Below are 12,266 nucleotides of genomic sequence, written 5' to 3' on the forward strand. Positions count from 1 at the left end.
ATTCGACCTAGAAGTTTTCTGTTTGTATAAATTAAGTAGCAATCTAGAAGGCTTCCTATTTTCACTTATAGAAACACTGTGATTAATTAGTCAATGCCACAGCTCTACATGAGTGAGACAATTCTGATTGCAGCTTTGCCTCTGCTGTTCATTATGGTAGTTACACCCACCTTGCCTTTGATGGCTGAATACTGCCACTTGGTCCTGGCCACCTCGGGATCCAATTATTCCATTGTATTTAAATTTTGTAGTTGAATGACTATGGTTCCCACCGTTAGATCTGACTTACAGAGAAGAGCAATTACAGGGCTCTTCAAAGATGCAAGTGCTGCCCTCACAAATCTATTTTGCAAGGCATTGATCAAGGGTATGTATTCTGGACCCTCCAAGCTGGGATGAGTAGGTCTAAAATTATTACTCCACTCCACCATTCCAATCTCCTTAAGCCTTTGGATCCGTTTCTCTACATTAAACCTAGGGAGACCAGGCATTTCCAGCTCACTCACAGTGGGCCATCTTTTAATCTGTATTTCAGCTAACCAAGAAAATAAACTATTAGAACCTTTTTTAACTCCCCAAGCTGCAACATCAAAGGCAGAGTCCCTACTTAGTGGGCCCAAATAAATAAATTCAGCCTGATCTAATACTATGTTCCTTCTATCATCATCCCACACCCTTAATATCCATTCTCATGCCTGTTCTCCAGATTTCTGTTTATATAAATTAGAAAACTCAAGCAGTTCTTTTCAAGTGTAGTGCACCTCCTCATGGGTCACAATCTTAACTTCACCTCTAGTGACCCTCCAGGACTTTAGTTTAGTTATAGGTTTAGAAGCAAACAGGGGTGTTGGGGGTGGCTCCTAAGGAGAATCAACATTATCTTGCCTGGCAACTGCCTCAGGAGAGGTCATCACTGTTGCCTCAGGCAGTGAAGGGTTTATCTCCTCAAACAAAAGTGAAAAGGTTTATGGCAGCATGGGTCAAGGAGGGGATGGGGAAGTTCTATCTTCTGGCAAGAAAGGTTCAGAGTTTACCAACCCAGTGGCCCCAGATTCATCAGTCTCCTCCCACACATCCCCATTCCAAGTTGCAGGGTCCCCTTCTCTTCCAATCAATGCCCTCACTTTATCAGTGGACACCTGGTGAGGCTGTTCGGGAACCTTTTGTTGCAGGTCAGACACTTGCATGATAATAGCTTGTGTCTGTTTTTTCCACAGTTTCAGTTATTTCTCTACAGGAGATAAGGCTCTCACTGAGGGCAATTTTAGCAGACTTGAGGCTCTGTATCTGCTTCTGAAGTCTGGATATAGAATCCCTGAGTTTATCATTTTCTTTCATCACTTTTTCCACTGAACTTAGGAGCAGTCAACCAGTTTCATTATGTTCCTTGGTTCTCCACATATGGACAAAGGTATTATGTATAGTCACTAAACTGCTTGCCTCTCACAGGCAATGAATCAGGAGTGTCAAATGCATTTATTTTGCCTAACTCTCCAAACAGTTCAGGCAAAGGATTATCAGCGTTCCCCATACTATTTAGAAGTAGAGTTCTTAGCATTTGGGGGCTTAATCATATTAAGCAGCCAACTCCAGAAACCCCAAAACCAGTTAAAGAACTCCATCCTTAACATTCTGTTCCTCTAGAACCACTCCTGGTACCAAAGTCTGTATTAGTCAGGGTTCCCTAGAGGGATAGAACTAATGGAATAGATATATAAAGGGGAGTTTATTAAGTATTAACTCACACAATCACAAGGTCCCACAATAGCCCATCTGCAGGCTGAGGAGCAAGGAGAGCCAGTCCAAGTTTCAAAATTGAAGAACTTGGAGTCCAATGTTCAAGGGCAGAAAACATCCAGCATGGGAGAAAGATAGGCTGGGAGGCAAGGCCAGTCTCTTTTCATATTTTTTTTACCTGCTCATTTATTAGCTGAGTTGGCAGCTGATTAGATTCTGCCCACCCAATATTAAGGGTGGGTCTGCCTTTCCTAGCCCACTGGCTCAAATGTTAATCTCCTTTGATAAAACCCTCACAGGCACACCCAGGATCAATACTTTGTATCCTTCAATGTAATCAAGTTGACACTTGGTATTAACCATCACAGTGTTCTTCACCGCACTTGATGTTTTTGTTAAGTTTCTGCATAGCAAAATAATAATAATAATCAGCAAAGTAAACAGAACCCCAAAAGTGGGAGAAAATACAAACAATGTATCCAATAAAGAACTAATATCCAGAATCTACAAGGAACTCAAATCAGCAAAAACAAAATGAAGAACCCCATAAAAAAGTGGGTTAAAGACATGAATAGACAATTCTCAAAAGATATACAAGTGGTCAACAAACATATGAAAAAATGCTAAATATCACTAATGATCAGGGAAATGCTAATCAAAACCACCACTGTGCAATACCACCTTAGTCTTGCAAGAAGGGCCATAATTAAAACATCAAAAAATAGATGTTGGCATGGATGAGGTGAAAACAGAACACTTTTACACTGCTCATGAAATTCTGAACTAATACAACCACTATGGAAAACAGAATGGAGTTTCCTTATAGAACTAAAAGTAGAACTACCATTAATCAAGAAATCCCCCTACTGGGTATCTACCCAGTGGAAAAGAAGTCATTATATAAAAAAAACACTGGCACGTACATATTTATTGCAGCAAAATTTGCAATTGCAAAAAGATGGAACCAGCCTAAATGCCCATCAATCAATGAATGGATAAAGAAAATGTGGTGTCTATACATAACATGGAATATCACTCAGCCATCAAAAGAAATGAAATAATGGCATTTATAGCAACTGGGATGGAGTTGGAGACAATTGTCCTAAGTGAAGTAACTCAGGAGTGGACAACCAAACATAATATATTCTCACATATAAGTGGAAGTTAATCTATGAAGATGCAAAGGTGGAAGAATGATATAACAGCCTCTACGGACTCAGGGAAAAAGGTGGGAGAGGAGTGAGAGATTCAAGACTATACATTGGGTACAGTGTACACTGTTTGGGTGATGGGTGCACCAAAATCTCAGAAATCACCATTAAAGAACTTATTCATACAACCAAACACCACCTGTTTCCCCAAAACTATTGAAATAGTAAATAAAAATAAAATATAAAAAAATAATTTTTTCATTCATGAGTTAAGGCAGATTTACTTGATTCAAGATGCAAAATGCTAAATATAAAACGATGATAGAATTTCTTCTGTACTGTTTGAATTTTTTTATAAATAGCACACTGGAGAGTCAATGAATAAAATGTGCATAACATGTTTGATGTCACACAGACTGGCATTCTATTCCTTGTTTTTCATCTCTTAGGCAAATAGTTTTCTAAGGTATAGCTGCTTGTCTGTAAAATGTAGAGGATATCTATCTCAAAAAGGTTTCTGAGAGGTTTAGAGAGAATGTAAAGTATAGCTACCTGTATAAAATTCTATAATTTTTTGTTCACATATTATCACTTTGGGTGTATCCTAAATGTAATAGTTTGTTTTCACATTGCTATAAGGAAATACCTGAGACTGGGTAATTTATAAAGAAAGAGGTTTGACTCACAGTTCTACATGGCTGAGAGGCACCAGGATAGAAAATGAGTACAAGCAGGGGCAATCCCAGACACTTATAAAACTATCAGATATGGTGAGACTCATTATCATGAGAACAGCATGGGAGAAACTACCTCTATGATTCAGTTACCTCTACCTGGTCCCACTCTTGACACATGGAGATTATTGGGATTATAATTCAAGGTGAGATTTAGATGGGGACACGGAGCCAAACCATATCATTCTGACACTGGCCCCTCCCAAAATCTTATGTCTTCACATTTCAAAACAAAATCATGCCCTTCCAACAGTCCCTCAAAGTTTTAAACTTATTCTAACATTAACTCAAAAGTCCAAGTCCAAAGTACCATATCAGACAAGGCAAGTCCCTTCTGTCTGAGCTTGTAAAATCAAACACAAATTAGTTACTTCCTAGATACAATGAGGGTACAAGCATTGGGTAAATACACCTGTTCTGAATGGGAGAAGTTGGCCAAAACAAAGGAGCTACAGGCCTCATGGAAGTCCAAAATCTAATAGGGTAATTATTAAAGTTCCAAAATTATCTCATTTGATTCTGTGTCTCATATCCAGGTCATGCTGATGCAAGAAGTGGGCTCCCACGGCCTTGGACAGCTCCACTCTTGTGACTTTACAGGGTACAGCTGCACTCCTAACTGCTTTCATAGCTGACATTGAGTGTCTGCCACTTTTCTCGGCACACAGTGCAAGCTGTGGGTGGATCTACTATTCAGAGGTCTGAAGGATGGTGGCCCTTTTCTCCCAGCTAGACTAGGCAGTGCTCCAGTGGGAACTGTGTGGGGGCTCTAACCCCACAGTTTTCTTCTACACTGCCCCAACAGAGGTTCTCCATGAGAGCTTCACCCTTGAATCAGACTTCTGCCTGGAAATCCAGGCATTTCCATACATCCTCTGAAATCTAGGTGAAGGTTCTCAAACCTCAATTTTTGTCTTCTGCACACCTATAGGACCAACATTCGATGGAAACTGCTAAAGCTTGGGGCTTTCATCCTCTGAAGCAATGGCCTGAGCTGTACCATGGCCCCCTTTTGCCATGGCTGGAGTGGCTGAGACGCAGGGCACAAAGTGCTGAGGCTGCACACAGCAGGGAGGCCCTGGACCCGGCCCAGGAAATAATTTTTCTCTCCTAGGCTTCTAGGCCTTTGATGGGAGGGACTGCCACTAAGGTCTCTGACACGCCCTGGAGACATTTCCCCCCATATTTTGGCAATCACATTTGACTCCCAGTTACTTATGAAAATTTCTGCAGAAGGCTTAAATTTCTCCCCAGAAAAATGAGTTTTTCCTTTCTATTGCATATCAGGCTGCAAATTTTCCAAACTTTTATGCTCTGTCACCTTTTGAATGCTTTACTGCTTAGAAATTTCTTCCAGCAGATACCCTAAATTACCTTTCTCAAGTTGAAAGTTCCCCAGATCTCTAGGGCAGGGGCAAAAAGCCACCAGTTTCTTTGCTAAAGCATAGCAAGAGTGACCTTTACTCCAGTTCCCAACAAGTTTCTCATCTCCATCTGAGACCAGCTCAGCCTGGACTTCATTGTCCATATCACTATCAGCATTTTGGTCAAAGCCATTCAACAAGTGTCTATAAAGTTCCAAACTTTCCCACATCTTCCTGTCTTCTTCCGAGTCTTCCAAACTGTTCCAACCTCTGCCCATTACTCAGTTCCAAAGTCGCTTCTGCATTCTCAGGTATCTTGTAGCAATGCCCCACTCTTAGTACGAATTTAATGCAGCAGTCTGCTCCCACATTGCTATAAGGGAGTACTCAAGACTGGGTAATTTATGAAGAAAAGAGTTTTAACTGACTCACAGTTCCACATGGCTAGGGAGGCCTCAAGAAACTTACAATCATGGTGGAAGACACCTCTTCACAAGGTGGCGAGATAGAGAATGAGTGCAAGCAGGGGAAATGCCAGACTCTTAAAAAACCATCAGATCTTGTGAGACTCACTCATCATGAGAACTCCATGTGGGAATCACCTCCATGAACCAATTACCTCTACCTGGTCCAACCCTTGACATGTGGGGATTATGGGGATTACAATTCAAGGTGAGATTTTGGTGAGGACACAGAGCCCAACAGTATCACTAATCATAATATTTAAAAAAATTCTAGATTTTATCATACTATGGTTTTCCTGCTGTCAATTTGTGTTATTTTGTTGTATCTCTTTCTTATCGTTTGACCTATTGTTCCTCACAAGAGGGCAGTAGCTGCGGGGGTCTGCCTTCAGACCCTGACCCAAATGACAGATGAATAAAACGTACACTGACAGAGATATTCTGTTTTGCCAGTCCTGCCGAGTGTCTGACTGCCTGCACACCAAGAGGTTTTTTCACTACAGCCAGCCCTGAGCAGTTTGCACTCCAGGCATTTATTTAGTATACAATTAACAACAGAATCTGAGTCAACACACGTGTGGATAATTAAGATGGTTAAGAGCGTAGTTCTACGAATGATTAAAGCTTAGGTACCTGGGTTTAAAGTAAACACTATTAGGGGGCAATATTCCTCGTAGACATTCCCCCGACAACCGCCCATCCCAGGGCCATCTGGCTCAAAGGTTAATGGAGGTAGGGTAAACAGACTTAACTGGGGAAGCCTCTATTGTCCTTAGTATTTACCCTATGACTTAATGCTCTAAGGTAAGAGCCAGCTGCCTTCAGCCTGTTCAATTATTACAAGCTATGTAACCTTTCGACCTTCCAAAAAGGTATGTGACTATTCCCTATAACTTTCCCTAATAATTCCCTTTAATATTTCTGCTACCATCCTGAGTGAATCCCAACAGTGTTAGATTTACTTATATATTTTAGAGTATTGGTGTATCAACTTACTCTGGGTGGGATAATTTTTTGTATATTTTATTTTCTCTTTTTCTCTCTCTCCACTTACTGACCTGGAAGTTTTACAATTACATTCATCTGACCCCAGGGAGGCTAGAATAGAATTAGATATGATATTAGTATTCTGAGATTCCTGTAGTTTACTGATACTGGGGTTTTCATATAACTGGCTGTTGAGCCATTGAGGAGGAACCTGACTCAATCTTTGACATGATGATACATCTGTATCTTTATTTAAAATGCCCTAAATAGGTGAGATTTTTATTTTATACTTTATTTTTTATTTATGCCAAAGATAATGGTTTCTATTTCTTAAGGTAATTGCCAAAAGACATTTGGTTGCACCCATGCAACGTTGGCCTGAGTAGTATTTTAAATATAAATTCGCTGTCAGCATTTTAAAAGTAGAATATTGCACATAAAAGTCTTGACTGTGGAAAAATTAGAATAACTGTAAGCCACACACCTGCGTTATTTTATTACCAACAATCTGTGGGGCCTGAGAAATAGCTGTGCCTTTTAGGCTCAGTGTAAATGCTGTAATCTTTCCATTGTCTTCATTGCTCTGTTTTTTCCTCAAAATCAGTTTGACTCATTTTACTTATCCATAATATTACTGCAGCCTCTTTGCACATTGAGAATATGCTTTAGTGCTTATATATACATACATATACACATATATACACACACATATATATATTCAAAAAGAAAAAGCAAAAATTTGTTCCAAATGATTCATCTTTAAGAAATAAACTTTTCCTATTACACTGTATATTAGTTTAGACTTAGCCACCATTAACCAGTCAACAGCTATCTGTAACCTTGGGTATGCGACTAACATATTTGGAATTTAGTTTATTTTCCTTAAAAAATGAGAGAATAGTTGACCTATCTACTCTACAGTGTTACGATAAAACTATAGGAAACTGAAGGTAGACATGAAAGATTGATGCTGTATAAATGCTGTCATATATAAGATAGTGCCAATTTAACAGATGACTACTGAGGGGGCAGAGGAAGAAGAATGGGAGGCTTCATCAATCATTCCTCCCCTCACAACAAGGACATCAATTTAACAACTATCTACAAAAGAAAAGCACCTTCATAAGAACCAAAAAATCAGGTTAGCACTCACAGTACTCACAGTACCTGGTTTTAACTTTGTATTGCAAAAAGCGGAATTGAAGAGGTAGAAAAAAAAAAAATCTTGAATTACCAATGCAAACTGTTCCCCCATCCCTGGCAGCAGTTGCTGGGTGGTGAGAGCCTCTCTGAGAAACTGGGAAATGAAGAGCACAACAATTGTGAGGCACTGAACTCAGTGCTGTTCTGTTACAGCAGAAAGAAAAGCTGGACCAAACTCAGCTGATACTCCCCACAGAGGGAGCGTTTAAACCAGCCACAGCCAGCAGGAAATTACTGATGCCAGCGGTAGAAACTTGAGTTTCTGCAAACGTTTCCACCACAGATTAAAGTGCTCTGGGGCTCTCAACTAAGTTGAAAGGCAGTCTAGGCTACAAGGACTGCAACTTTTAAACACTTCCTAGTGCTGAACTGGGCCCAGAACCACCAGACTATGGAGGCACATAACCTACTGAGACGCCAGCTGGGTAACAAAGAAATTGCTGGCATTATCCCTCCCCTGACTCCAGGCTGCACAGCTCACAGCTCCTAAAGAGCCCCCATTTTATCACTTACTAAAAGGAGAAGAAAGAATAGGGAAGACTTTTTGTCTTGCATGTTGGATACCAGTTCAGCCACAGCAGGACAGGACACTGAGCAGAGTTGTGAGGCAATAATTCCAAGCCCTAGCTTCCAGATGATATTTTTAAACATGCCCTGGGCCAGAAAGGAACCTACTGCTTTGAAGGGAAGAATCCAGTCCTGGTAGGATTTATCACCTGCTAACTGAAGAGCCATACGTTCTGAATAACCAGCAGCGATACCCAGGTACTATGTCTTGGGTGAGACTCTGAGATGTGCTGGCTTCAGGTGAAGACTCAGCACATTGCCAGCTGTAGTGACTATGGGCAATACTCCTTCTGCTTGAGAAAAGCAATGGGAAAAGTAAAGGGGACTTTGTCTTACATCTTAGCTACCAGCTTGGTCACAGTGGGGTAGAGCACCAAGCAGGATCTTGGGGATCCTGACTCCAGGACTCACCACGTGAACTAGATAAGCCACTAGGGACCAATCCTGGCTAAAGAGAGATATTTGACCTTTCAGAGTATTCAAAATAGCTGTGTTGAGGAAACTCAAAGAAATGAAAACACAGGGAGAGAAAATAAAACAGAAATCTGCAGCTGAAAAAAATGCAACTGGCACAGTGAAGGATGCAAAGTATTTTAAAAGCAGAATCACAGAGAAAAGAGAATTAGTGAGCTTGAAGACAGGCTCTTTGAAAACACAAAGTGAGAGAATTCAAAAGTAAAAACAAAGAAGCACACCTACAGGATCTAGACAATCGTCTCAAAAAGGCAAATCTAAGCGTTATTGGCCTTGAAGAAGAGGTAGAGAAATAGATAAGAGTAGAACGTTTATTCCAAGATATAACAGAAAACTTCTCAAAGCTAGAGAAATATCAATATCCAAGTACATGAAGATTATGGAACACCTAGATTTAACCCAAAGAAGACCATTTCAAGGCATTTAATAATCAAATTCCCAAAGATCAAGAATAAAGCATCCTAAAAAACAGCAGTAAAAGAGAAACAAGCATACAATGAAACTCTAGTATGTCCGGCAGCAGACGTTTCAGTGGAAACTTTAAAAGTCAGCAGAGACTGGCATGACATGTTTAAAGTGCTGAAAGAAAAACACTTTTACACTAGAAGTGTATATCTGTAAAAAAATAGTCTTCAAACATAAAAGAGAAAGAAAGACGTTTCTAAACAAACAAAAGCTGAGGAATTTCATCAACACAGACCTATTCTACAAGAAATGCTAAAGGGAGTTCTTCAATGTTGGGGTGGCCAGATCCAGCACAAAGTAACATCTTTGGGGGTAACAAAGTCTCATCATCTGTTTGAAATGGCTCAAGAGCTGCTTTTATTAGCACCCACAGTGACCAAACTGAGACTGGAATTTTTGTTCCATCTTTATACGCTTTTTAAAAATCTCTGCCAGTTCTCTCCCATTGATCCAACTCCATAGTCCCTTGTTGTGGGAACCATGGGCAAAACTGCTTTACTGCACTAAAGAGTGATAACAAATTCTGAGTACTAGCTTTCACTCTTTCACTCCCCCTCTTAGTAATAAATGCCTTAAGAAATTTAAATAAGCAGAAAGTCTGCTTTCACTTTGTCCCATTATTACCCTGGTTCTTCCGAGTGCTCAGCTTTACCATCGAGCTTCTAGCTTCTTTTAGACGTCCTCGGGTGTCCTCTGATGATGCGTCCTCCACTCTCACATGCTCTGGCATTCCTTCACTGGGGTCTTTGTCACCCCATGTTGGGCACCAGGAATTTTGAAGTGGCCAGATCCAACACCAGGTCATGAGGGCGACGAAGTCCGGTGGAGTCAAAGAGTTCGAGAGGGAGAAGTCGGACAAGAGGGACCACTGCGATCGTGGAGGCTGGGAAGGCCCCGAGCTCTGGGAGCTCACGCTATTTATTGGTAATCCAACAAAGAAACAGGTGGTGAGAATGTGGAGGTCGAAAGGGCAGGCGCATGATCTACAACTGTGATGGTTTAGCATTAATATGGAACATGTTTTGCTACTTGAGATAATGGGGATAGGCGCCTAGAAGGGCTAGAAGCAAGGAGCCTGCAAGTCTAGACGTATTCCAGAGGACATTATGTCAGTCATGCAAGCCCTGCCTCAGCTTTCTTCCCAACCCTCAGCTTTTTCCCAACACTTCAATAAGAAATAAAAACATATTAATGAGCAATAAGTAATCAACTACAACTTACCAAGACATATACAATACAATAAGATTGAAATTTTAAAAAAGATTAAAAAATGACAGGGCAAAGTTAAGATGTAGTTTTATTATTCCTTGTTTGCTCCTCATTCAAAGAGTTTTAAGTCATTATCAGCTTAAAATAATGGATTATAAGACAATATTGGCAAGCCTCATAATAACCTCAAACCAAATAACATACAATGGATACAAAAAAAAATAAAAAGAAAAAAATAAATCATATCACCAGAGAAAAGTACATTCACTAAAGAAAGGCAGGAAGAAAATAAGAAAGAGAAAATTACAAAACAACCAGAAAGCAGATAACAAAATGGCAGAAGTTAAGTCTTCACTTATCAATAATAATATTTAATTTTAATGGACTAAACTCTTCAATCAAAAGACACAGAGTGGCTGAATGTATTAAAAAACATGACCCGTTGTTCTGGTACCTACAGGAAACACATGCCACCTAAGAAGACACATAGAGACAGAAAACAACTGAAAACAAATCGATATTTCATGGAAATGGAAACCAAAAAAGAATGACAGTAGCTTTAATTATATCAGACAAAACAGATTTCAAGACAACAGATTTCAAGACAACAACTTTAAGAAGAAACAAAAGACCACTATGTAATGATAAAATGGTCAATTTAGCAAGTGTATATAATAAATTTAAATATATATGCGTCCAATGCTGGAGCACCATTGCTCCATCTATATATTTGCATCTAGATATATAAGCAAATATTATTAGAGCTAAAGAGAGAGGTAGGCTCCAATACAATGGTAACTGGAGGCATCAACACTCAACTTTCAGTTATTTGACAGATCTTCTAGACAGAAAATCATCAAAGAAACATCAGACTTTATCTGCACTATAGGAAAACAATTGATCTAATAGATATATACAGAACATTTTATCCAAGAACTGCAGAATACACATTCTTTTTATCAGCATATAGATTATTCTCAAGGATAGATGATATGGTAGGTCACAAAACAAGTACTAAAACTTTTAAACACTTGAAATAATCACAAGTATCTTCTCTGACCACAATGGAATAAAACTAGAAATCAACAAAAAGAGAAATTTTGGAAATTATACAAACACATGGAAATTAAACAACATGCCCCTGAATGACTGGTGGGTTAATGAAGATATTAAGCAGAAAATTGAAAAACTTCTGAAACAAATAACAATGGAAATACAACATACCGAACTTTATGGGATACAGCAAAGCAGTACTAAGAAGGAAGTTTGTAGCTATAAGTGCCTACATAAGAAATAAGAACAACTTAAAATAGACAATCTAATTATGAATTTTAAGGAACTATAAAAGCAAGAGTAAATTAGTAGAAGGAAAGAAAAATAATAAAGATCAGAGCAGAAATAAATGAATTTGAAATAGAGAAAATGATATAAAAGATCAATAAAATAAAAAACTGGTTTTCTGAAAAGTTAAATAAACCAGACACACTTTTGTCAGACTAAGAAAAAAGAGCAAAGATCCAGATAAATAAAATTGGAGATGAAAAGAAGACATTAAAGCTGATACTGCAAAAATACAAAGGATAATTAGTGGCTCCTATAAACAAGTATATGCCAATAAATTGGAAAATCTATTTAAAAATGAACAAATTCCTAGACAAATGCAACCTACCAAGATTGATCCAGAAAAAAAAAATCCAAAACATGAACAGACCAATAACAAGTAAGAAGATCAAAGCCATAATGAAAGTCTCCCAGTAAAGAAAAGCCCTGGGACCCCAATGCCTTCACTATTGATTTCTACCAAATATTTAAAGAAGAATTAATGTCAATCTTACTCAAACTTTTCTAAATAATGGAGGAGAAATGAGTACTTCCAAATTAATTCCATGAGGCCAATATTACTCTGATATT

Source organism: Mandrillus leucophaeus, unplaced genomic scaffold (genome assembly GCF_000951045.1).
Source record: "Mandrillus leucophaeus isolate KB7577 unplaced genomic scaffold, Mleu.le_1.0 Scaffold743, whole genome shotgun sequence".
Lineage (NCBI taxonomy): Eukaryota > Metazoa > Chordata > Mammalia > Primates > Cercopithecidae > Mandrillus > Mandrillus leucophaeus.